This window comes from Podarcis vaucheri, assembly GCF_965113315.1.
Source record: "Podarcis vaucheri genome assembly, chromosome: W".
Lineage (NCBI taxonomy): Eukaryota > Metazoa > Chordata > Lepidosauria > Squamata > Lacertidae > Podarcis > Podarcis vaucheri.
In genome coordinates, this window is record NC_138757.1 from 32,722,953 (window position 1) to 32,748,987 (window position 26,035).

Genomic DNA, 26,035 nt, shown 5'->3' on the forward strand with positions numbered 1-26,035 from the left:
GATGCGAGGATTTTTGATTCAACAAAATTCAATAAAGAAGAGAAAGCAGAATGAGAAAAAGGAAAAAATTTTGGAAAAGATAAAAGAAGGAGAGAAAAAATTAAGATCAAAACCAAAGTCCCAGGAGATTTTGAGGGAGATTAAGTTGTATCAAACACAATATATGGAATTGATGAACCAAGAGATAGAGTGGAAAATAAAGCAAATGAAACAAAAGACATTTGAGTCGGCAGACAAATGTGGTAAACTTCTGGCATGGCAACTTAAGAAAAGACAGAAATTAAATACAGTTACAAGTCTAGAAGTGGATGGAAAAAATATATCTAAACCCAACGAGATAAGAAATTGTTTTGTGAGTTATTTTAAAAAACTTTATTCCCAAGGATTACAAAATGAAGAGGACATAGATAAATTTCTTAATAAATATGGATTACAAAAAATCTCTCATCAAAGCAAGGTGGATCTAAACCAGAGAATAACAGAACAAGAGATAGATGGTGCCATTCAGGACATGCAATTGGGCAAATCTCCAGGGCCAGACGGACTGACTTCCAGATATTACAAATCTTTAAAGGAATGGCTGATACAACCGTTAAAGGAAGTTTGTAACGATATCTTAGAGGGAAAAAAGGCACCCGAATCGTGGAAAGAAGCATATATTTCACTCATACCAAAGACAGAGACTGAAAAGACTCAACTGAAGAACTACCGCCCAATTTCGTTACTTAATGTGGATTACAAAATTTTTGCAGACATTTTAGCAAAAAGATTTAAAAGAGTACTGATGGAGAAGATTCACAGAGACCAAGCAGGCTTTCTCCCAAAAAGACACCTCTCAGACAATGTTAGGAATATAATAGACATTTTGGAAAAGTTAGAGGTGAACATAAATACTAAAGCAGTTTTGATATTTGTGGATGCGGAGAAAGCCTTTGACAATATTTCGTGGACTTTTATGAAAAAGAATCTTCATGGGATGGGGGTAGGACAAGGATTTGAGAATGGTATGGGTGCAATATATTCCGAACAAAAAGCTAAGTTGATTGTAAACAATGTAATAACTGAGGAACTTAAGATAGAAAAAGGAACACGACAGGGGTGCCCAATTTCCCCATTGCTTTTTATTTCGGTCCTGGAGGTGTTGCTGAACATGATTAGAGAGGACCAGCAAGTTAAAGGTGTAAAGGTCGGAACCAAACATTATAAGTTAAGAGCGTTCGCAGATGACCTTGTATTGACTTTGCAGGAGCCAAACACTAGTACAAAAAGAGTGTTGGAAATAATCCAACAATTTGGACAGGTAGCTGGATTTAAATTGAATAAACAAAAAACTAAAGTCTTAGGGAAAAACCTAACAGATATGGAGAAGAATAAGTTTCAAGAAGAGACAGGTCTGACGGTGGTTAAGAAGGTGAAATATCTAGGGGTTAATTTAACATCCAAAAACTTGAATCTGTATAAGGATAACTATGAAAAATGTTGGTCAGAAATTAAAAAAGATCTAGAAATATGGTCAAATTTGAGATTGTCAATGTTAGGCCGAATTGCAGTGATTAAGATGAATGTATTGCCTAGAATGTTATTTTTATTTCAAACTTTGCAGATCCTTGACAAGATGGACTGTTTCAAGAGGTGGCAGAAAGACATTGCGAAATTTGTCTGGCAGGGCAAAAAGCCCAGAATAAAATATAAAATATTAACAGATGCAAAAGAAAGAGGGGGATTTGCCCTGCCGGACTTAAAATTGTATTACGAAGCAGCAGCATTCTGCTGGCTGAAAGAGTGGATGCTCCTCGAGAATACAGATATCTTGGACTTAGAAGGTTTCAATAATGCATTTGGCTGGCATGCATATCTATGGTACGACAAAATCAAAGTGCATAGTGCCTTTAAAAATCATATTGTAAGGAAAGCGTTGTTTAATGTTTGGATGAGATACAAAGATCTGTTGGAAAACAAAACCCCTAGATGGTTGTCACCCTTAGAGGCTAAGGCCCACAAGAAAGTCAATATGGAGGTCGGATGGCCAAAGTATTGTGAGATTTTAGAACAGGATGGAGAGAAACTGAAATTAAAGAGTCATGAAAAACTAAAACCCAAAGTACAAGATTGGCTCCACTATTATCAAATAATGGAGGTTTTTAAACAAGACAGGAAAATTGGCTTCCAGGTGGAAAAATCAAAACTTGAGACAGAATTGTTAGAACCCAATACTAAGAATTTGTCAAGAATGTATAACTTGCTGTTGAAATGGAATACACAAGACGAAACAGTTAAATCAGTTATGATTAAGTGGGCACAGGACATTGGTCATAATATTATGTCTGCTGACTGGGAAAGGTTGTGGAACACTGGTATTAAATTTACGGCATGTAGTGCTTTAAAGGAAAATGTGATGAAAATGGTCTATAGGTGGTACATGACCCCAGTTAAGCTAGCAAAAATTTACCATTTGCCTGATAACAAATGTTGGAAATGTAAGGAAACTGAAGGTACTTTTTATCATCTTTGGTGGACATGCCCGAAGATTAAGGTTTTCTGGGAGATGATATATAATGAAATGAAAAAGGTATTTAAATATACCTTTCTTAAGAAACCAGAGGCCTTTCTCTTGGGCATTGTCGGCCAATTGGTGCCAAAAAAGGATAGAACTTTTTTCATGTATGCTACAACAGCAGCAAGAATACTGATCGCAAAGTATTGGAAGACACAAGATTTACCCACCTTGGAAGAATGGCAGATGAAAGTGATTGACTATATGACATTGGCGGAAATGACGAGCAGAATTCGTGACCAGGGAAAGGAGACTGCGGAAGAAGACTGGAAGAAATTTAAGATTTATCTTAAGGACTATTATAAACTTGATGAAGTTTAGAATGTCGAGATTTTATAGAGAGAAAGGGTTGCAGTAATATAAGATTAGATTAAGAAAGGACTATGATGAATTAGGATGGGAAAAAACATTTATAAGTTGCTATAAAAATTTGGACATGAGGATGCAGAAAGGGGAGGTATGGGGAAGTCCGAGGAAAGAAGTTTATGAAAGGACATTATGAAATTATATTTGTTTGTTTGTCTGCTTTTCTTTTATGTTTGTTTGTTATAAAAACTTTTGTAAAACCAATAAAAATTTTATAAAAAAAAAAAAGGACGTCATTATGCGTTGCCATCAGGGGTCTAACCCAGTCCCTCGCCCCTTTTTCAAGATGCCCAATCACAAAAGCCACTCGCGATTCCTCGTCAGGGAATTCATCAAACTGCACATTGAGGGCATATTGCATCTCTGTTCTAAAGGCATGGTAGTCCTTGGGGTCCCCCCAAAACTTCTGCACCAATCCTGGTACCTTTCTGGTGAACTGGGTGGCTCTCCCCTTCTTGTCTGCATCCTGAGCCCTTCTCTCCTCAAGCCTCGCCGTCTGCAGCGCCAGTTGGATTTCCAACGCTCGGTACCTTTCTTCCAAGCTTGGACCCGCTCCAACTCCTGCTTCTCCGGTTCCGGCTGGGTCACTCATGATGCCTTCTCCTGCACAAACAGCTTACAAAGACTGTCGGAATGCTGTGATGGGATGATGAGCTGCTTGTGCGTAAAATCGTAGTCCCTCAGAGTCTGTGCAAGTTCACAAACCTCTGTCTGTGACAGAGCCCCTCAGACATGGCTGCTCTAGTCACTTGCAGATTCCGACAGTGGTTGTTTTCGGAAGCGCTTCCAGTATAAAAGCTCCTTAACGGAAACACATCTTCGGGACTCGCGGCGTGACAGCTTCCTGCGAGGAATGGGTCTCCCTATGGGAGCTTCTGACACCTCCCCACTGTTCTCGCTGGACGTGTCACTGAGCCCTCCCTCTTGCTCATTTTCCCTCAGAGATCCTCCCCTTTCCCTGCTAGTTCCTGCTTTAGCTGCTGCGTCTCTCTCAGCCTTGGTGAGACTTTCCTCCATAGACCCATCTCTCCCCCTGCTGGTCCCTGCTTCAGCTGTTGAGTCCCTCCCAGCCTCCGTGAGCCCTCTCCCCACCTGTTCCTCCGATGGCAGTTCCCTGACAGGGCGCTTTGAACATGTCCCGTAATACATGTGGATAAAAGGAATCGCCTTTGTTAATTTCAAAAGCCATTTTATTTCTTCCATGATTTTCCTCTGTTGTTAATTTATTTTGTAAAAGCAAGTGGGGTTTAGTCACCAGAGAGGTGGATTCTGTGGTTTTGCTCAATAGGTCATGGTCATTTCAAGAGCCATAGGGCCTGAGATGGTTCCAGCTCTAACTTACGTGTAAGATTAGGAGTCCAAGAATGTGGAATCAGTACTGCAGAAGGTCAGTTCTGACATACTTCCCCCCTAAATAGTGGGTGAAGTCCTTTTGGAAAGGACTCAAAGCTTTCAAAGTGTTAAGTTTTGCTGTACTGAAGGACTGTCCATATCTAATCTATTAGAACACTGAACCCTCCTCCCCACTCCAGGAATTTTGCTATCCAGTTGCTCATCTCATTTCCATGGAGGACCTTCCAAGAAAGAAAAGTGGGTTTGAATTTGGATAATAAAAGTTTCCAGTCGAGTAGATTTATATATTTTAGTGAAGGTAAGCAACTTAAAATGACCACAGACCCAGTAAAACGCATTACAAAGAGAAGAGAAACAACATTTAAAAGCAGATACAAATAATGAGGCATTATTCTTTTCTCAAGAAGCCAGCAAAATTTCATTTTTCCTGTTTTGTTTTAAGCATGCTTTTTATTCAAGTTTTTAACAAACAACAAGGTGGTAAGCTGCTGAATATAGGCAGACCATCATTTCTCAAGGGCCATTCCAAATGTGTACAATTGATGGCCCCCAAGTAAGCTGCACCCTGTGAGTTCAGAGGTCCACTGGTGCCATTGTCCCTGTTAGCATTTTGAAAGAAAGGGTGCCAAGATTTCATCAAGCTGTCTGCCTTGATGAGACTTGCAGTGAGGATCCCTTTGATAAGCCATCGGCAATGCATTAAAGGAGGGCAGGTGGCTTGGTGAGCAGGGAAAGTCTTTCAAAGATTTGGACCAGCGATGTGCCTTTGCTTCGGGCAAAGGGTGATGGTGGATGGATCCTCGCTACCTAACTCAGCACTGTCTGTACTGATTGGCAGTGGCTCTACAAGGTTCCAGGCAGGTGATGTTTTCAGTTTCACCTGGAGATGCTGGAGACTGTTCTGGGACCTGCATCACCAGCGAGCTCTGGTCCTCCCTTAAGGAGTTAGGCGGCTCAATGGGCTGACTCTGTGGAAGGCACCATGCTATTCCCACCATGCTATTCCCGATGTGCCTTTGCTTCGGGCAAAGGGTGATGGTGGATGGATCCTCGCTACCTAACTCAGCACTGTCTGTACTGATTGGCAGTGGCTCTACAAGGTTCCAGGCAGGTGATGTTTTCAGTTTCACCTGGAGATGCTGGAGACTGTTCTGGGACCTGCATCACCAGCGAGCTCTGGTCCTCCCTTAAGGAGTTAGGCGGCTCAATGGGCTGACTCTGTGGAAGGCACCATGCTATTCCCACCATGCTATTCCCGATGTGCCTTTGCTTCGGGCAAAGGGTGATGGTGGATGGATCCTCGCTACCTAACTCAGCACTGTCTGTACTGATTGGCAGTGGCTCTACAAGGTTCCAGGCAGGTGATGTTTTCAGTTTCACCTGGAGATGCTGGAGACTGTTCTGGGACCTGCATCACCAGCGAGCTCTGGTCCTCCCTTAAGGAGTTAGGCGGCTCGATGGGCTGACTCTGTGGAAGGCACCATGCTATTCCCCTTTAAATTAGCCATTTCGACAGAAAACACGAGAACTGGAATTTTGGGCTTGAATGGATTTTTGGATCGCCTGCATGCCAAGCACATACTTCTCCCACGGGCCAGCACCCTTCCTCAGTGACTGAGCTCTCATTGCACACAGCCATCCAGCAAGCAAAAAAATGTTCTTGTTAGAAGGGCAGAGTGGGGAGCAAGAGATTCAGGGGCCGGTTTTAGACCCACAGTGCTCGGGTTTATTCTGTTGCCTGCTTGACATTGTGCCTCCTTCCCCCCTACCTTTTATTCCTATGAAAGTTTCACAATGTCGCTGCTTGGGATTCTGGATAATCTATGGTGTTTTTCTTTTCAGATTTTTAAATTAATTTTCCAAAAAATATTTGAGACAAGCAAACAAACAAACATCCTAATTGTAATTAAACCAATCTTGATAACATTGTTAAGTGACTTCCTCAAATCCCCCTGGTTGAATTTCATTGTATTTCATTTTAACAGTTTTCCAAAATCAATCTTCTTAAAAAAAAAAAAAAAAAACTTAATCACTTCACATCTTTCATTCTTTCTAATCTAGCTTGAAACATCTCAATTCCTATCCTTACATATTTAAATCCTAAGCCTATCTCATCTTTGCAAGCTTTTCCAGTTAGGTTATCTTGACATATTCAGCTAAAGAATCTTTGAATTTTGTCCATTCTTCCTGGTACTCCTCCTCCTTCTGGTCGCGGACTCTTCCCGTCAGGTCGGCTAGCCCCGGGATTCTGGAGAATCTATGTGACTAGATGCTTGTAATGTATGCCAGGCAATCTGGCACAAGTGGGTAGGGTTGCCATCCGCCGGGATTTGGCCGTTGGAAACAAGTGTCCATGCGGGAAACGCTTGAATGTCCAGGAAAATCCAAAGGTATAGCAATTCTACACGTGGGGAGTAGGGACGCAAGCACAAATCAGAATAAAGCAAAGGCTGGGAAAGTTCAAACAGAAACACACACACACTATTCCTCAAGATTTGTCTTTAAGACACAGGATCATAGAATTGTGGAGTTGGAAGGGACACCGAGGACCATCTAGTTCCCTTATTCCCAATCAGGGGTCCGTGGCCCCATCCCTTGCCTCCCTCCAACTAATTTCCTCTCATATTGGCATGGCAATAGCATACATTTTATGGGTGGTCTTGTTGTTTTTAGTATACCTAAAATCCTTTGCTTATTACCCCACATCTTGAACCCGCAGCCCTGAGATTAAGAGTGTCACGCTCTACCAACTGAGCCACCCCAATGTAATGATCCCACACCTCCCCTCTTGACGAAGCTGCCTGCAAAGCTGATCTGCCGAGGAAATGTCCTTCTGCAGGCATGGTTTCAATCCAAACAGCAAATACTAGTGGTCAACTCCAAAAGTGCGGTCAAGAAACCCTGCTTGCCAAAGAACAATTGAACGCACCCTTGAAGCTCCTTTGCAGCCATGTCTTTACCTTGACACCACGTATGATGCTAGATGTGGGGCCTGCGGGCCTGTCAAGATTCCCCACCTCTGCTCTATCTAGCCCGGCTGAAGATTTCAAATGGGGGTTAAAGCTGTGAAGCTGTTTGGATGCATGACTGGACTTTACTGTGGGCATTTCATTTTGCTGTGTCCCAGAGCCTTAAGGATGGGGTGGCCTAGGAACCTAAGCCACCAGGTGTATAAAAGTGAGGTCCACTCCAGCCAAGAGCAAAAGAAAACCACCAAGCAGCCCTACTCCCCAACAATGCCCCCAAAAGAGGATACGGATCATCTCGGGAATGCTGGTGTCCAGGCACTCAGTTATCTCCTGCAGCTCGTCCTGCGTCCCCAGGGTCCGGAAGAGGTCCTCCTGAAGCAGAGTATCACCCATGCGTTCGGAAGGGATGAGGTACATCCTGGATAGCATGCAGAACAATCCAGCCCTGGGGTGCATAATGTGAGGTCGAGGAATGCCACAATGGAGAGAAGCCCATCACCAAGAGAGCTGGCACAAGGGCTGAGAATTGTATCCCGCCTGCTTTCCACAGTAGCATTCCTACTCCCCTTCTCCTGATTTGAGGCAATGGGAGAGTGAAATCATTCCCCGCTTCTTCTAGTGGCGAGGCTCAGAGAGCCGCTTTGCTAGGGAGAGGCAGACAATGGTTGGGGACACTTGGGTTCTTCTGAGCCACTCTAAGGAATACCGTATGCTGGATGTCCCACCCGCTGCCGCTCCACCAAGGTGCCACTATACTCACAGCAGGAGGTTGTAAGAGCGAGTCGGTAGCTACACACCCCAAAACTGGTACTGGATTCTAGCCCACACCCATCCTTTCAATGGTGCAGTCCCCCTCAGCTCACCTGGTGGCAGGCATTCTTGAAGAGGTGGTCCACCAAAAGCCAGATCTCCTTGGCCGCTCAGTGGAGTCATCACCATCCTGGGGTACAATATCCAGAAACTGCTTCCCCTGGAGGTCCAATGACAAGCAGGACTGGCACGAGAGCCTGACAGAATGTGTGCCTGTATGCATTCTTTCCTTGCTCCAGTTTTTGTTTTTCTTTTTTCTTGTCTTTTTTTTCTTTTTCCCTTTTTGTCTTTTCTCTCTTTCTTCTACTTTTTTGTAACTTTTAAAAACAATAAATATTTTTTTTTCTTTTTAAAAGAACATCTAGAGGATAGCAAACCAAATGTTATCTTTTCTAGGAAGCTGTCTTCTCCCTGAGATCAGAGGAGGAAGGCAAGAGCAAAAGACAACCAAGGGTGTTAATGGCACAGGCCCTGAGAAGAGAAAGAAACAGCCCGTTGGCTGAACAGTATCTGGGCAGATGGCAGGGAAATGCACACGGTTCAGTGGCCCTGCGAAAGGGCAGGTGGGAGGACCAGAACCTGGGATGACTCAGTCAAGGCAAACAAAGGGCATGAACAGCACACAGGAAGCGGATGCACAGCTACAGAAGCTGAAGCTGAATGCAGCGGAGGACCCCCAGCCCCCACATTTCTGAGTGGAAGAGCAGCTGTTTTTCAAGCAGGCAAGCAGAGTGGGAAGGGTAGACATCCAGCACATGAACCTGCCAGGTAAATCAACCCCTTTCCCTACCAGGTCAATAAGTCTGGTGACGGGAACTTCGCCAAGCGGCTGCCTCATCCAGCACAAGGCTTCCAAGGAGGTCCCGAAGCAGCTTGGTAGGTAGCTCCCACTGATGGTGAGGAAATAGTCCTTGCCACGGTCAAGGTGAAGGACAAAGCTAGCCTCAATCTTCTCTTCCTTGCGGACGCACACATCCAGGGAAATGTCCCCCGTCTCACCTAAAACGGGAGGAGGTCAGGTAGATACACTCTTTGGCACAGCCAAGTTGGCTTGTCTGTAAATTAAAAGTGAAGACAGTGAGGAATTGAACAGAAGGACACAATAGGAGCCTGCTGGATCAGGCCAATGGCCCATCTAGTACAGCATCCTGTTCTCACAGGTGTATGGGGGAAACCTTAACTTCAAGAATTAGGGGAAGAAGCGACTCAGTTCCCACCCCCAGCCCACTTTCCTCTCTAGTCCTCCGAAGCAGCAGCTGCACAGAAGATGGTGACAGGATACTGGGGGGTGAGAGAAAGTGATCCTAACAAAAGAATATAAAAAGGGAAAGGATTTTTGCGCCCCCAATGTAACTTTCTTTTTTAGTTAGTTTACATTTCATTGAGTTTTTAAAAGTTTGGCTAGTTCTATATGATCCCCAAGATATTTTTGTGCCTCCACAACATAAAAATACGCATTGTTTTAAAAAAGTAATTTTTGGACGGAATGCTCTCACTGGTTCCCTGCGATGCCAAAAGGTGTTTTGGGACCCTCCAGCATTGTTTGGCTTCAATTCATTTGTGTGTGTGTCTTTGTTTAAAGCTGGTCACACACACTTTTACACTTTGGGCTCAGCTGTTTTGACGTGTGGCCCTTGGAGGCTTGAGCATGGGGCAATGCAGCCCACAAATGTTAAGCCTCCCCTGCTCTACCAAACTCCCAAGGTTTGAGGGAGGAGGGTTGGGAAGAGGAGGAGAAAAGGAAGGCCTTCCCTAGATGAGCCTTGGGGTCCCTTTCCAACTCTACACTTCTCTGATTCCCGAGAGAGACGCGCTGGGCTCCAAGTATCCCTCGCAGGGCTCAGCGCGAAGCCATGGCTTCCAATCCTGGCTGTCACTGAGCTTGGGGATAAAGGAGAAGTGGAGGGTGAGCTGCCCGTTGTTTGTGATCTGGAACTTCTCCTTCTGCAGCTGCCGGAACTTCACATTCTCAAACGGAAACTGGAGAGCAAAAGGGGGGGGGGAGGAAAGAGAGTGCTTGCCTTCAGCAGAGGCAAGGAAACGAGCTCCAGGGGGAAGTTTGTCCTTGGCCCCGGGCTCTCGTTTAGGGGACTGCACATGCAACAGGTCCACGTGGGGCTCTCCAGATATTGCTGCACTTGCCCCTGGCCATGTTGGCTGGGGATGATGGGAGTTGTAGTCCAGCATCTGGAGGGCACCGCGCTGGCTACCCCTGGAGTCTTTGCCTGCGAGGAAGAGGAAGAGGCTGCCGCTCAGTGGAAGGGCATCTGCCTTGCCTGCAAAGGTCCCAGGTTCTATCCCCAGCATCTCCAGGTAGGGCTGGGAGAGATCCCCTGGAAATCAAGACTGAGCTAGATGGGCCAAGGGCTTCTTTCCCCCCTGGTCTTTTTGCAGCAAACCCTCTTTAAGGGGTTGGAGAGGATCCTATTCGTCTTTACCTCCCTCCAGGGAGGGAAGGAATTCGTTCTCCATCCTGTCCATCAACTGAACAATATCCTCAAACACTTTCCGGTACCGTCGGTCAGCCACAACCTTCACCTATGGGGGGGGGGGCAGAGCACATTTGTTGGAGCTATGGACTAAAGGGGGGGGCATGAGTTAAGAGCAGAAATGCCTGACGCACCCCCCTGTTCCCAGCCCTGAAAGAGGCAAGTACTGTAACTCTGAGAGCTTCCCCAAGATGGCAGCGGCTGTGACTTCCAGAGCCAATGGGCTGAAGCCAAATGCTCCAAGCCAAGTACCACAGCAGCTCCATTGCATGAATGGAGCCAACGGGTGATTAACCCTTCCCGGACTTCCAGAGGACGGGCTGAAGCCGGATAGTCAGTTAGGACCAATGCCTAAGCCAATACCACTCATCACCTGTAACCAATAAAGTTGTGGCCATATTTAGCCCGTTAACCTGAAATAATTGTGTTGTGTGTCTTTATTTCCGCTTTGGGGCAGGCGGGAACTCGCCACGCAATAGGACTCTTTTTGTTTTTTTATGCACCCACAGACCCCAAACTGCTCTCCACAGGAACACAGTGGTGCATCTCATGTATTGGGGGGGGGATTCCAACACTCCCCCCACCCCCAGCAAAGCAAAGATAAGGGAAGCATAAATGCCACCTTGAACTGCTTGGATGAAAAGTGGGCTATGAATCGGGCCTGCAACCTTGGTGCTATCTGCAGCTCCCTCTAACCAGCTGAGCTGCAATGAGATTTGAGGGAGAATGGGAAGGCGGGTGGGAAGAGAAGTTAATCTGTTCAGGAAGGGGTTGAATTCCATGGGGATGCTGGCCGTGTGGGGTGTTGTGACGTGGGGTTTGTGATTTCAGCTCTCTTGACATAATATGCTGGAGACAGTTCTCTAGTAACACTTCTTTATTAAAGCAAACAAGACTGAAGACTGAGGAGGGGAAAGCTACATTTATTGGGACAGGGGACTAGCTAGAAAGGATACATTTTGGAGGGAACAATATCAGGCAATCACAGTCCAGCCTTTTGGAGGAAACCAATAAGACAGAGGATCCAAATACAGCAGCTTAAATGAACCAATAGTAGTTGTACCCTTTGAAACCAAAAGGCTGTTACTTTACCCTAATGCAAATACAGACAATAATAATACAGATATAAAATCCTTTGACTCAATACACAACACCCCTCCCCCCCCTAGTGAGCACAGCAGACTTAATCTCTCAGGTACTGTGGGGGCCTACAACTTCTACTTGATCTCCTGACAACAGGTGTTGCCGGTTCTGGATTGGGTGTTACCTGTGGTAGAGGGGCTGCTATAGGGGTTTCGTCAGGAACAGATGGAGTCCCAGACATCTCAGGGTCTCCTACCTGTACCTTGTCATCATGAGGACTAGCAGACCCTGGTTCATTAGCTGAAGCCTTGATTACAGCAGCTGATGCCATGCTAGGGACCATCGCCACTTCTAACCATTTGGAATATGCATCGACGATAACCAAAAAGACCTTCCCCTGGAATGGCCCAACAAAATCTAAGTGCAGCCGGCTCCAGGGAGATCTGGACTGCTCCCACCAGTGGACTGGTGCTCTGGCCGCTTCTGGCCACACCTCTTGGCATGCCTTGCATGTTCGTACCCATTGTTCTATGTTCTGGTCCATTCCAGGCCACCACACATAACATCGGGCTAGCGACCTCATCCTGACCATTCCCGGGTGTCCCATGTGAAGCGTCTCAAGAACCCTGTTTCTCAGTGGTGCTGGGATGATCACCCTATCTCCCCACAGGAGACACCCCTTATGCATGGACAACTCATGCTGCCTTGTCGCATAAGGCCTGAATTTGTCTTCATGCGGACCACCTGGCCACCCCCTCCCCACCCAAGTGAGCACATGGAAGAGAACAGCATCTTTCCTCGTTTTCTCAGCTATATCAGTAGCCGTTACAGGAGCCCCCGGAAGTGTTTCCAGCATCATTATGTGCTCCGCTGGAGCGGGATCCTCATTGCTCCCGCCAGGGAGGGGCAATCGACTCAGCGCATCAGCGTGGCACAACCGTTTCCCCGGCACATGGGTCAAGGTGTACTGGAACCCGTTCAGGAATATAGACCAACGCAACATTCTGGGGGAGAGAATTTGTGGCGTTTGTTTGTTCGGGTTGAACAACCCTAACAGTGGTTTGTGGTCCGTTTCAATGGAGAAATGGCGACCGTACACATAATCATGGAACTTTTTGATTCCTGCCACAATTGCAAGCGCCTCTTTGTCAATTTGAGCATAGTTGCACTCCGTGGGCGACAACGTACGGGAATAGAAAAAGATGGGCTTTTCCGACCCATCCGGTTCCCTATGACTCAGCACTGCCCCCAGGCCGTATTGAGAGGCATCACATGCCAGGACCAGCGGCTTTGACTCATCATAATGGGCAAGGACGCTCCTGCTACTCAGCATTCCTCGCAAGGAGTCAAAAGCCTTCTGCTGCCCCTGCCCCCATCGCCACACATTCTTTTTCTGCAACAGTCTATGTAATGGTTCAGCTACCGAAGCTTTCTGGGGTAAGAACGAATGATAAAAGTTAATAAGTCCCATGAATGACTGCAACTCCGTCTTGTTCTGTGGCCGTGGTGCCTCGATGATGGCCTTAATCTTAGCATCTGTGGGGTGGATGCCTGATGCATCAATTTTATTTTTCTAAAAAAAAATATTTTATTGAGTTTTTAAACACAAAATAAAAGGTAAACACACAAAATCCCTTCACCAAAAAGATAACATACAAAGAAATAAGTACAAGTCTACCAACAAACAACATAGATAAAAGAAAATAAAGAATGTAACTAACTGGACTTCCTCGCATCTCCCTTACCCTGCATTATTTATAATAAAAAATACCAGTAAATTATTACCTTGTTTCATGCCTTATTTTGTACTTTTCAAATGTTATATTTCTAAATTTAAAGTAGTTTTTGTCAATTATTTGTGCCTTAAATTAAACATAATATTACTTTAAATTTCGACCTTTTCTTACTTAAAACTTAGTTTTCTGTATCTCACAATTAAATTACTGGAGCCGTGTTTTTCTAAATCGTGCAGTTTCTTAACATTCATACAACTTGTAATGTTTTTGTAAATAGTCCTTGAATTTTTTCCAGTCCTCTTTCATTATTTCTTCTCCCAAATCTCGGATTCTGCCAGTCATTTCGGCCAGTTCCATATAGTCCATCAATTGCGTCTGCCACTCTTCCAGCGTGGGCAAATCTTGTGTCTTCCAATATTTTGCCATAAGTATTCTTGCTGCTGTAGTCGCATACATAAAAAATGTTCTGTCCTTTTTTAACACTTTCTGGCCGACAATGCCCAAGAGGAAGGCCTCTGGTTTCTTGGTAAAGGTATATTTAAATACCTTTTTTAGCTCATTATAAATCATTTCCCAGAAGGCCTTCACTTTTGGACAGGTCCACCAGAGGTGAAAAAATGTCCCTTCAGCCTCCTTACATTTCCAACATTTATTATCAGACAGATGATATATCTTTGCGAGTTTGACTGGGGTCATGTACCACCTATATATCATTTTCATAATATTTTCCTTCAAGGCATTACATGCCGTGAATTTCATTCCGGTGGTCCATAACCTTTCCCAGTCCTCAAACATAATGTTATACCCAATATCCTGTGCCCATTTTATCATGGCTGATTTGACTGTCTCATCCTGAGTGTTCCATTTAAGCAGCAAGTTATACATTCTTGAAAGTACCTTAGTCTTTGGTTCTAACAATTCTGTCTCTAACTTCGATTTTTCCACCTGGAATCCTATCTTTTTGTCCAATTTAAATACCTCTTGAATTTGAGCGTAATGTAACCAGTCTCGCACCTTGTTCTTTAATTTCCCCAAGCTCTGCAACCTCCAATTGTCTCCAATTTTTTCTATTATTTCCCAATATTTCGGCCAACCAGCCTCCATACTGAGTCTTTTTCGGGCCTTAGCCTCCATTGGTGATAACCATCTCGGGGTCTTGTTTTCTAGTAAGTCTTTGTATTTTGTCCAGACAATAAATATTGCTTTTCTGACAATATGGTTTTTGAACCCTTTATGAACCTTAACCTTGTCGTACCACAAATATGCATGCCAACCAAAAGCATTATTAAATTAAACCCTTCCAGATCTAGGACATCAGTGTTCTCTAAAAGTAACCAATCCTTCATCCAACAGAAGGCTGCAGCTTCATAATATAACCTTAAGTCCGGCAGGGCAAATCCCCCTCTTTCCTTTGCATCAGTTAAAATCTTAAATTTTATTCTGGGCTTTTTGCCCTGCCAGACAAACTTAGAAATATATTTCTGCCACTTTCCAAAACATTCCACTCTGTCCACAATCTGTAGGGTTTGAAACAAAAACAACATCTTTGGCAATACATTCATCTTTATAGCTGCAATTCGACCCAACAAGGAAAGTTTCAATCTTGACCAAGTTTCTAGATCCTTTTTAATTTCTAACCAACATTTTTCATAATTGTCCTTAAATAAGTTCAGGTTTTTAGCAGTCAAATTTACCCCTAGGTATTTCACCTTCTTTACAATTTTTAGATCTGTCTCTTTCTGAAACCTTTCTGATTCCTCGGTTGTCAATTTTTTTTCCAAAACCTTAGTTTTTAGCTTGTTCAGTTTAAATCCCGCCACCCGACCAAACTCATGAATTAATTCTAAAACACTTTTCGTACTAGATTCTGGCTCCTGTAATGTTAAAACCAAGTCATCTGCAAAAGCTTTCAGTTTTTATTGTTTCACTCCGACCTGTATTCCTTGCACCAACCGGTCCTCCCTAATCATGTTCAAAAGCACCTCCAGGACTGAGATAAATAACAAAGGGGATATGGGGCAACCTTGTCGTGTTCCGTTTTCAATTTTAAACTCTTCTGTCACCACATTGTTAACTATCAGTTTAGCTTTTTGCTCTGAATAAATTGCCTCTATTCCATTTTCAAACCCCCGTCCCACTCCCATCCCTTCAAGGTTTTTCTTCATGAATTTCCAAGAAATGTTGTCAAAGGCCTTCTCTGCATCAATAAAAAATAACACTGCTTTTGTATTTAAATTAGTTTGCAAAAGTTCCAAAATGTCAATAATGTTCCTAGTGTTATCAAACAAATGTCTACCTGGGAGAAAGCCTGCCTGGTCTTTATGAATTACTTCATTTAACACTTTTTAAAGTCTATTTGCCAAGATATCTGCAAAAATTTTGTAATCCACATTTAGGAGTGAGATGGGATGGTAGTTCTTAAGTTGAGTCTTTTCAGTTTCCAATTTAGGTATCAATGTGATGAAAGCTTCTTTCCACGTTTCCGGCGCCTTCTTCCCCTCCATGATCTGATTACAAACCTCCAATAGTGGTTGTATCAAACAATCTTTCAATGTTTTATAATACTTGGAGGTAAGACCATCTGGCCCTGGAGATTTGCCTAGTTGCAAATTCTGAATGGCACCCTCAATTTCATGTTGTGTTATCTTATAGTTCAGGATTGTTCTCTTTTCCTGGGACAATTTCGGTAGCCCATTAATTTTTATAAATTGGTCTATCTCCGTCTCATTTTGTGGCCCTTGTGTATAAAGTTGTTTGAAGTATCTCTGGAAGCACTTTCTAATTTCCTCTGGTTTCTGGATATTTCTCCCTTCAATCTCTAGGTTTGTGACCGTATTCAATTTTTGTCTCTTCTTCAACTGCCATGCTAGCAGTTTCCCACACTTATTCGCTGATTCAAATGATTTTTGTTTCATTTGTTTAATTTTCCACTCAACTTCTTGATTTATCAATTTAGCATATTGTACTTAGTGGAATTTGATTTCTCTCAGAACCTCCTGTGATTTTAGTTTTGATCTCAATTTTTTCTCACCATCTCTTATCTTCTCTAAGATCTTATCCTTTTTTTTCCGTTCCAAAGTCTTTTCTTTATCGTGTTCTGTTGTATCAAAAACCCTCTCATAACGGCTTTACTTGCATCCCAGATTACTCTTTTTTCCACCGTGGTATTCAAATTTATTTCGAAGTAATCTTTCAAAGTTTTTTGGGCCTTCTCCACAATCTCCTGATCTCTTAATAGGGTGTCATTCATTTTCCATCTGAAGGAACCGATTGGAGTAAGTCTCATTTCCATTTTCATCGCGTTATGGTCGGAGCAGGTTTTGGGGCAGATTTCCACTTTTCTGGTCTTAGGTGCCAGCCCTCTAGTTATCCATATTTGGTCGATTCTTGTCCAAGACAGATGGGCTTCAGAAAAGAATGTTCCTTCTTTACCTAGGGGGTTCTTTGTCCTCCAGATGTCAATCAAGTCCATATTGTCAGTTAGTTCAAAAAAAGTCTTAGGTAGTCTGCCGTCTTTTGTTAAATTTTGATTTTGTGACTTGTCCATATTTGTAGAGACCACCCCATTAATGTCTCCCATCATAATGATGTTGGTATAGTCCAAATAGTCCAGCATTGTCTCATGCAGTTTCTTATAAAATTCTGATTTCCCCTCATTCGGTGCATAAATTCCTAAAATTAAAAACTTTTGTCCTTGAGTCTGTATCTCAATAGCTAAAGTTCTTCCTTGCTCATCTTTAAATAAAAATTTTGGTGACAGGCTCTCCTTTGCATAAATCACCACTCCTCTTTTCTTAACTCTGTCCGATGAAATAAATTCTTGGCCTAGTCTTTTATTGATTAACACTTTCCTATGGAGCCTAGTCACATGCATTTCCTGCAAGCAAATAATGTCCAATTGTTCTTTTTTCAATATATGAAATATTCTTCTTTTTTCCGCGGAATTCCCACCATTAATGTTCCAACTAAGAAGCTGCAGAGACATCCTGGATCAATCTGTTAATCCTTTGGTGGTGGCGTCTCTTCCTTTGAATCCTCTGGTCCCGAGGGTGCAGGTCCCGGCGGAGGTGGTGGCCAGGATGCTATTGCTCCTTTCTGAAGGTCCTCTTCGTGGTCATTCAAAAACTTTTGTTGGTCTTCTGCTGTTTTGATTTTAACTTTCTTTCCTTTGAAGTTGAAGGATAGTCCTTGAGGAAATTCCCACCTAAAGGGAATTGAGTTGTCTTTCAGTAGTTTTGTTAATTCCGTATATGTAGCTCTCAGGTCCAAGAGTTGTTTCGGGATGTCTTTGTAAATTTCTGCTCTGTTGCCTTGAATATTCAGTGATTTTCCAAAGTGAAGGCCTAATATTTTATCTCTCTCTTGCTTGGATCTCAGGATGATCAAACAATCTCTGGATCTGTCCTTCCTCACCACTCTTCCCAATCTAAAAGCACTTACAATTTTAAAGTCCTTGTCTTCTTCTATACCCCAGAACTTTGAGAATTCTGATGTCAAATAACCAATCAAGTCTCCCTGTTCAAGTTCTGGGATAGCTCTCAATCTGAGATTATTTTCCCTATTTCTCAGTTCAACCATAGACAGGTAGGCCTGCTGTTCACTGATCTGTTTGTGCAAAGGCTTTACCTCCACTTTTATTGCCTCGGCCTTCTGATTGGCTTCCACTGCTTTTTGATTGGCTTCCTCAGCCAGTTTACGATTTTCTGCAGTTGCTTCCTGGAGATTCCCAATTGCTTGTGTATGTTGAGCAACTTGATCAGTCAGTTTGCTAATAGTGGCTGTGGCTTGGTCAATTTTGGACGAATGCTCATCCGCTTTTTTATTTAAAATTGCCAGTTGTTCCAAAATTTGATTTAAAACTGTTTCAGATCCTCCTGCAGCCATATCCTCTGATGATGTCTGCTCAACTTCCCCTTCTTGTGTTCCTAAAACAGCTGGGACAGATGATCTGCATGGCTGAGAAGTCAAAGTTGTTTGCACCAGTTGTTTAGCTTTCGTTTTAGCCAATCTTGCTTTCCCTGTGCCACTCATTCCAATCCTGACTACGTGCCAAGGTCAGACTATATGCAGTCCCATGGGAAAGACAATTCCAGAGAGTAAACAACAAGGCAGCAAAGAATCAAAACAAAATGCAGTTCCCAGACAGTTGTAAATCCAAAGTCCTCTAGGGGGAGTGCAACTGTACTTCAGAAGAGAGAAAGAGTTATTCCGCCATTAAAGTCCCAGCAGTTAAAAACAGATTTAAAGGGAACCTTCAAATTCCTTTTGGCATATAGAGCTTTTCCCCAAGTTAAAACAAAGTCTCAAGAAAGGTGCAAGAAACAGTTTCCCTATTTGTATCCACACTGTAACGCTCGCATGTAGCACTTTCAGAATTGAAAACAGTTTCCTCAATTTGACAGTTCTTTTTTACCCTGGCAGTCCGTGACTTTGGGCTTCTCAGTCATTTGTAAATCCACAAAGAAGAGGAAAAGTCCAATCAAAAGCCAGCAAAAATAAAGCAAAATTGTCTCTTTTAAATTCTTAAAAGCAAGTTCAATTGTTGCACGAAAATCCACACTTTTCACAGCCCTTTTTAAAGTGCTTCCAGCTTGTCAAAATCTTTACTTTGATCTTTTAAGCACAATCGGGAGACGGACTTCCTGGTTGCGTCTCCCGTTTTCAGCCAAATTCAATCGCTTTAGTCCCGAAATTTTTAAATTCCCCTACTCACGGGTTTGTAGTTTAGAGTCTGATGTTCCAGGAAGAAAGGTCAGCGCTCATCGGCAGCAGCCGCGCGGCTTCACTTCCGCAGAAAGAGCGATGAACTCACAGCACTGCTCCCCCTTCCACGTTCCGGAGCCCCTTACGGGGTTCCTTCCTCGTTTCTGGGGGGGCTTCTGGCGCCCGCCGAGTCCCACGGCCACAGGCTCACTCTGCCTGTGGTTTTTCTTGATGTTGTCTCGCTTTGCCGTAGCGGACGACCCTTTTCTGCGGAGCCCCTCTTCACAGCTCGAAGAGGACCGCCATTGCCGTTTCGCGCCGCCTCCGGAAGTCCTGATGCATCAATTTTAAACCCCAAGAAATCCACAGCTGGCACCCCAAAACTGCATTTTTCCTTTTTCAGTTGCAACCCCACCTCCTTGAACTTGAGCAACACTGCACAGACACGCGCAACCAGTTCCTGTGGGTCTTTTCCAGCAATCAAAACGTCATCAAAAAATGGCAAGACCCCCGGCAGACCTCTTAACAGGTGTTCCATGAGCCCTTGAAAAATCTCTGGGGCCACACAAACTCCAAATTGTAATCTGTTAACTCTGAACGCCCCTTTATGTGTGACAATAGTTTGTGCTTCCGCTGATTGTGGGGTTACTGGCATCTGTTGGTAAGCTTGTGCCAGGTCAATTTTGGCGAACACCTTGCCCCCAGCCAGTTTAGCCAACAGATGTGATACGACTGGAATGGGGTATGAGTTTCCCCTGAGTGCCTTATTGATAGTACATTTGTAATCTGCACAGATCCTGACTTCCCCATTTGCTTTAAGGGGCGTGACGATTGGAGTCTCCCACTTAGCAGAGTCCACGAGTGAGAGAACTCCCTGCTTGACCAATTTATCCAGCTCTGCTTCGATCTTGGGTTGCAGTGCAAATGGCACTCGCCTTGGTTTGAGTCGGATTGGGGCCACCCCAGGGTCCAACTCGAAGTCAACAGGGGGCCCTTTATAACAACCCAGTTTTCCATTAAAGAGACCAGCAAATTCTTTGCATAATGCCTCGCTCATCTCAGGGCAGGTTTGGATTGAATTAAGCCCTGATATACTCAGTCCCAGGGCGGGGAACCAGTCAGTGCCCAGGAGACTGGGGCGACTGCCCTTCGCAATCACCAGTTTGAATACAGCCTGTTTGTCCCGGAACTGAACTCTCACGGCACACATTCCCATAACATGGATGCGGCCCGCTGAGTATGACTGCAAGGTTGCCGGGAAGGGCTCCAGATGGGGCAACTTACCCCTGGGGAAGAATGTCCTCGCGGTCTGGTCCGACACGATAGTGAATCCAGATCCGGAGTCCACCTCCATGTCGCACTGCTGACCCTCAATCTTCACCTTGACGTGTGCCTTGCCTTGCGCTGGGAACTGCACGACCCTCCTGTTGATCTCCGTTACGTAGTGGCAGTCCTTTAGAAAATGGGTTGCTGTGGGCAGTCTGCGATGCTCCAGTCTAGGTGCTCCTGTCGCTCTCAACGCCGCCGATCTACAGACCCTGGCGATGTGACCTGTCTTCCCGCACGTCCGGCACATAGCATCCCGGAAACGACAACTCTTCCGTTCATGGTTTCCGCCACAACCTGGACACCTGCCTCGGTGATCTTTGTGCACTGTGCAGGCCTGACGCACTGACTTGACCCCACGGACTGGGCTCTGGCTTGGAGTAGCCTCTAGCTCGTCCATGGCATGCGCAACTTCTATCTGTGGCTTAGGTGCCTTGCGACTGGCATCAAGCTCCTCTCTTTCATAATTCTCCGTGGCGGTGGCCTCCTTCAAGGCTGAAGCAAGGGTAACCTCTTCTTTAGCCACGATGCGTCTTCTGGCTTTCTTGCTGCTCAGACCACCGATAAACTGATCCAGGAGAGTCTCTTCCAGATTTTGGAAGTCGCAGTGCTGAGCGAGCTTCCGCAGTTCAGCTAGAAATGCAGATACAGACTCCCCAGTACACTGCTGCCTCTTATGAAACTCCATCCGCCGGGCCATCTTGGTCTCAGTAGGTGCCAAGTGGCTTGTTAGGCAGGCAAGAATATCTTTGAGAGATGTCTCACTTAGCTTCGCTGGAGCAAGCAATGTCTTGGCCAGCTTGAAGGTCTCAGGCCCACAGTAGCTCAGGAATGTGGCCCTTCTTTTGCTGGCATCGGAGATCCCCTAAGCCACTGCGAAGAACTCGAAGCATTTGACGTAGTCTTCCCACGTGTGGGGCTCTGATGGCTGGAAGGGCTCCAATACCCTTGGACTCTCCATTGTCCTGTGGCAGGGTCGACTTCTCAGCTGGCCAGTGAGTCTTGTTCTTAGCTGCAATCCGGACTCTGAGGCAGGGCTGCGGTTAACCGCTCCTCAGCATTCCGGATCCCATCCTCATCGCCAGTTGTTGTGACGTGGGGTTTGTGATTTCAGCTCTCTTGACATAATATGCTGGAGACAGATCTCTAGTAACACTTCTTTATTAAAGCAAACAAGACTGAAGACTGAGGAGGGGAAAGCTACATTTATTGGGACAGGGGACTAGCTAGAAAGGATACATTTTGGAGGGAACAATATCAGGCAATCACAGTCCAGCCTTTTGGAGGAAACCAATAAGACAGAGGATCCAAATACAGCAGCTTAAATGAACCAATAGTAGCTGTACACTTTGAAACCAAAAGGCTGTTACTTTACCCTAATCAAATACAGACAATAATAATACAGATATAAAATCCTTTGACTCAATACACAACATGGGGGACCCCAAGCCCTCACCCCAGAAGATTACAAAAAAGAAGCAGACGAAATCCTACTTACAGATTCACGATGATGGCCATCTCTTCAGGTGAAATCCCCTCCTGTTTAAACTCAACTGCTTTAAAATGCTCACACAACACTAACTCTGAACCTTGCCTCTAACCCTATTGCTACTCCTCTCTGTCTAAAATATACAGGAAAATATGTGCACAAAATATACAGATGAAAATGAAATGATAAAGTGAAAGCATTTGCTGAAATACAGTAGAGAACTCATGCCTCCCGAGTTGAGGGAGGCCTTGCTTTGCATGCAGGAGATCCCAGGTTCAGTCCAGGATCTCCACCAGACAGGGCTGGGACTGTCCCCTGTTTGAAAACCCTGCAGCGCTGCTGCCAGTCAGTGTAGGCAGTGCTAGGCTAGATTGACTCTGTCAAGTGCAACTTCCTATGAATGCTCCTCTTATACGATTTCTCGAAACACAAGCAAGCTACCTTATCAACGAGTTGTGAGAGTTCATTCATGACTTTTAACAAACAGCAGAAACCATTTTATTATTTCTATGTGAGTACAGAAATCCTGAATATGAAAGGAAGGAAACTTCCTGCCTCTGCAATAAAGGCAGCTGCACTGCTAGGTGAGCTGTCCCGATGCCAACTGAAACAGCCCCTCCAAAGATTCAAAGGTGAAAAGGGAATTTTGAGCATCTGAGCACAACTGGGCCGTCTTCTGCGTTAACGTGAAGTGCAGGAAGTGATTGCCTTGAGCAGGGGTAGGCAACCGAAGGCCCGGGGGCCGGATGCGGCCCAATCGTCTTCTCAATCCGGCCCACGGAGAGTCTGGGAATCAATGTGTTTTTCCATGAGTAGAATGTGTCCTTTCATTTTAAATGCATCTCTGGGGTCTTGGTGGGGCATAGGAATTTGTTAATTTTCTCTCTCCAAAATATAGTCCGGCCCCCCACATGCTGTGAGGGACGGTGGACCAGCCCACGGCTGAAAAAGGTTGCTGACCCCTGGCCTTGAGCCTCCTCAGGACTGGCGCAGGGGCTGTGCATTGCAGGGTGCCAGCCAAGGCCCCTGCCCCAGTACTGATTGCTGATTCTACTGAGTCCATCAGTATATTGTTGTGAAGTGACCTGGCATTTTAAATGAAGTGCAATATAGGCTTGTCTTACATCTTTAACAACAACAGCAACAACACAGTAAATTGCACAGAAGAATTCCATGTTGCCTGTGGGAGCGGCTGGGTAGACCTCTTTGCAGCTGCATGATTCATGCATTTGATCTATAAGCAACTGGTCAATCTTCATAATTGGCTCTGGCTTCGTGTAGGAGATTGAACGCATTCTTCTATTTCTCAGCCCTGTATTCCACCCCCACCCCCTCCTCCTATGCTCAGAGTGAAATGTTTATGAGTCCTGCAGATGTAGTCTCAGAAGTCAAACCTCTACCCCAAAGACGGGGGAGCCTGTGACCTTCTAGAGCATACATTTCTTTGGACTGCTATATGCTGAAGTGAACAAATGTTTTGTCTGAAACCCTTGAGAGCTTCTGTGGGCCGCCCTAGAGAACACTGGGCTAGAGGGATCATGGGGATGACTTGTTCCACAACAGCAGATGGCATGCAGAAAATTAAACTGTAGCATGTTGGCTATTTGCAGTATGGTAGCACTGCAGAGAGCTTGCTGGGGAGACCATGCATTAAAAAGGGACTCAAAAATAACTTAAACAAGGTTTTAATAAGAAAAACAAAAACTCCTTTTACACTAAATACATTAACAAACAAACATGACCCAACCACCAACCCATCCCCCAGGGTAATGGGAGAGCTAGGTGCTGCTCCTTATATACTACACCCAATTGCTGACACAGCTTGATTAACACAACTCAGCAGCACCTGCTATGTTTCACAGCTGTAAAGCTGGGTCTCGTTATTTTGCTCTGGCCCCTTAAAGACATACACATCGAGTGGAACAATGATGAACCTTTACATTTAAAGAAAGCATTCAACATTTCCCCTGCGGTTCATTATTGTGGAACAAATACAAAGCATATTTTGTACATGTCTTTTATGTGTAACCTTTGGAAGTGCTTTTGTAAAAATGTCCGCAATTTGATTGTCACCTGGAACAAATGGAAATACAATCATTTCGTCAGCAATTAGTTTCTTTACAAACTGTAAACGTAACCTTAAGACTCTAGTTCGCTGCGTATTGGTTTCTGAACACAGGATAGCAAGGCCGCTCTGGGAATCAAGGTAAACTTTTACTGGTAGTGTTACTTGCATCTGTAGGTCTGCGAATACTTGCAGATACCATTCTACATCACGAGTGGCCTGAACGCATGCACATAATTCACTCTCAGTTGTGGAGAGAAAAAGAATGGTTTGTGTCTGGGACTTCCAGTCAAATGGAGAACCGTTATAACAAAACACCATACCAGACACACCCCTGCAATTATTTTGTTCCACTGCATGAGATGCATCGCATAAATTTTCAAAACCTTTGTCAATACTTGATGTAAACTGCAACCTATAGTGTTTGGTATGTTTAAGGTACATTACCACTCTCTTAAGAGCAGAGAAACATTGCGTAGTGGGCTTTTCCACAAATTTTGCCAGAAAGTGAAAAGCATAAGCTATATCTGGTCTTGAGATTCTTTGAATGAAATTTAGCTTGCCTATAGCAGAACGATACAAAGTTTTGTTAGGAAATGGCTTATCTTTACCTGTAAAGGTGAAACCACACACCATAGGTGTTTCCTTCCCATTTGCATTTTCTAAACATAGCATTTTGACTAGATCATCAATTTTTGCATTTTGATGAACTAGAAAAGATCCATTTTTGCCTTTCTCAATTTGCATGGATAAGTAATTTTTAGCTATGCCTAATTCCACCACATCAAATTTATTCTGTAACTGTGATACTACCTGTTCATATTCCTGTTTAGTTTTTGTAGAAATTAACACGTCATCTACATACACACATATTTTTGTTACAGAGTTTGCCCTTTCCTTTATGAACACACAATTGTCTGCCTTTCCTTGCGAAAAACCAATATCCAGCAATTCTTTTGCTAAAGTTTGGTGCCAATTCCTTCCACTTTGGTGCAGACCATACAGGGATTTATTTAATTTGCATACCAAACCTTCAGCGGCGTCTATGCCTTCAGGAACACGCGTAAAAATTTGTTCTTTTAAATCTGCAAACAAATATGCAGTTTTTATATCTAGGTGATAAACAGAATGTCCACATTGTGATGCATCTTTTAACAAAAGCTTAACTGTTTCATATTTTACACTTGGTGAATAACACAAATCACAATCTTCGCCTGGAATTTGTTGAAAACCCCTAGCAACTAATCTAGCCTTGTACCTTACAACTTCATTTTTGTCATTCATTTTAACTCTATAAACCCATTTTGAATCAATAAGTCTCATATCTGGGGTTTGTGGTACAAGAGACCAAGTGTTATGCTCTTTTAAATAAGCTATCTCAGAGTTCATAGCTTTATACCAATTTGCAGCTTGGTGCTTAGGTAAATTCTGAACATCATTGTAGCTTTTTGGCTCAAAAACCACCTTATTGGCATACACAGTATTAAAATGTTCATCTGCAAAACGTTGTGGCTTCTGCCTCTTTCTATCTGAACGTCTCAGTCCGGAAGGAGAGTCAGACTCCTCAGACTTAATGGGACTAAGTAAACTACTAGTTTCAGGTTGTAAATCATCATTGTCCAAAAAAATTGATGTTACAGTTAATGAATTAAAAGGGCAACTGAAGGACGTGAACAAGAGGACACAGAACCTGGAAGAGGGAATGAAGAAGACAAGAGTGGAAATGAGGGAGATGAGGAAGGAAGAAGAGAGAATATGGGTGGGGATGTCAGAAATTAACAAAACTCAAGAGGAGGTCTGGGATGCGATTTCCATGAATGAACTCAGGCAGAGAGAAGTGAATTTAAGATTGAGACTTGTCCCAGAACAGCAAGGGGAAAATATCAAAGAGAAACCAATAAAAGAAATTGCACAATGGATGGAGATGGATATAGAAGTAGTGACAAAATCTGTGCAAAGTGCATTTCGACTGAAGACAAGATCAGCCAAGGCAAGAAAGTTTCCAGGAGACTGCCTGATTACTTTTAAGGACAGGGAAATGAGAAACCAGATTCTCCAAAAGAACAGAGAGAATAGACTGAATATAGAAGGA